We start from the raw sequence: 1,994 nt of genomic DNA on the forward strand, positions 1-1,994 counted from the left end.
ATGTCTTTAGTAACTGCTGACTTGTAAATTTTGACTCATTTTCGCATCATGTTTCTTTTAAAACACCTTGACTACTCATGTGATGATAAAAATAAATTTCCACGGCAAACAAAGTTGAGAACGAAGTCCCCCCCACTCAAGAATTGCATGTGCCTTGCTCATCACTGCTTGCCTCTCAGTCCTTGCTCCCCATGGCCCTGAGGGCGTGTGGGCCCTAGAGGCCTGTAAGAGTAGGAGGTGAGAGGGAGCAGGTCTGGGAGTTGAAGTGGCATGGTGGAGCACCTGCAGTGAGATAGCAAGGACAGGCCTAGGAGCAATGGTGTCCAAAGAGAAGCAAGCAGTCAAAAATCTCAACATGGAAAATGTCAACCAGGACAATGAGAAAAGAATGAAAATGGACAAGATGCTAATAAAGGAGAGCCCCCAGCCCTCCCCTTGGGAGCTGTGAACACTGTGTACCTAGAGGAAATGGTAGGTAGTTCCGTGTTAGGCAGCCTATCCTGCTGTCTAGATGGGACATGACCCCGAGGCACGGAGAGCCACAGATAAGGATGAGAGAAGAGAATATGTAAAGGACTGGGAAGGAGGTGAGGAAGCTGATGGAATATCTGAGGGAAAAGCATTTGAGTCACAGACTATGGACAGTTGGTGGTATTAGAGAAGACTCTTGAGAGTCCTCTGGACTGCAAGGAAATCAAACCAGACAATTTTAAAGAAAATCAATCCTTAATATTCATTGGAAGGACTGATGCTGAAGCTCTAATACTTTGGCCACCTGATGCAAAGAATCAAATCACTGGAAAAGACCTTGATGCTGAGAAAGACTGAAAGTAAAAGAAGAGGGTGGAAGAGAATGAGATGGTTAGATAGCATCACTGACTCAGTGGACATGAATGTGAGCAAACTCTGGGAGATAGTGGAGGAGGACAGAGGAGCCTGGCATGCTGTAGGCCATGGGGTCGCAAAGAGTCAGACATGACTCAGTGACTGAACAGTAGGAACTGTGGGCAGTGGGCACAGAGCCCCTCACCATGACCATCATGACGACTTTTGCCTTATGCCTTGAATCCTGATGTTTTCCCTGAAGTTAACTGGGAGACACATGCTTCCTAAACTTACGGATTTGTGATGTATGTTGTAAACCTTTTGGTGTTACTTCTTTCTTGTGGGCCTCCTATACTAGCTTCTAATTGAATGCTGTGCTTCTGACCCAATCTCTAAGTTTCTGTCAGCAGGATAGGTTTACCTATTGCATGGATGTTCATTATATGCTACTGCTAAGTCACTTCAGGGGCCTCCCTGGTGGCTTAGCTCGTAAAGAATCCCCCTGCAATACAGGAGACCTCGGTTCAATCCCTGGGTTAAGAAGATCCCCTGGAGAAGGGAACGGCTAACCACTCCAGTATTCTGGCCTAGAGAATTCCATGGGCTCTATGGACCCCGGAGTTGCAAAGAGTCACACATGACTGAGTGACTTTCACTTTCAAGTCCCTTCAGTTGTGTCCAGCTCTTGCAATGCCATGGACTGTAGCCCACCAGGCTCCTCTGTCCTTGGGATTCTCCAGGCAAGAATACTGGAGCAAGTTGCAATGCCCTTCTCCAGGGGAATCTGAGTTTTACCTATTGCATGGAGAGATGTTTGTTATATATTATGAAACTAATAACACAGTATAAAGAAGCAAAAGAATTTTAAAAAATAAAGTCCCCTACTAAGGTCACTTCCTAAACCAAAGTCTTCAGATTTGGTAAACCTCGTGGCAAATGAGAATCCTAAAATAAGGGGCTGGGGTGGAAGGAATCTGGGAAAGGAAAGGGTGTTCTAAATATGTCACGTCTCAGGCGCTGTACCAGAAGAAACACAGGCAGATCTGTCATGGCATCATGAACACACTGCAAATGACAAAACTGTTCTCTCTGACAAGCTCTTGGGAAGCAACACAGCACAGTAGATCCTTTTAAGGCAGACTCAGGGGTGGGGAGGGAAGAGGGAAGCC

The 1,994-nt window shown here is 46.1% G+C and overlaps 1 pseudogene; it reads left to right on the plus strand.

Moving 5' to 3' along the window:
• Positions 1-316: 316 nt before the first annotated feature.
• LOC104991583 lies at positions 317-1,066 on the plus strand (annotated as a pseudogene).
• The last annotated feature ends 928 nt before the right edge of the window (positions 1,067-1,994 follow it).

Source organism: Bison bison, unplaced genomic scaffold (genome assembly GCF_000754665.1).
Source record: "Bison bison bison isolate TAMUID 2011002044 unplaced genomic scaffold, Bison_UMD1.0 scf7180017864194, whole genome shotgun sequence".
Classification (NCBI taxonomy): Eukaryota; Metazoa; Chordata; class Mammalia; order Artiodactyla; family Bovidae; genus Bison; species Bison bison.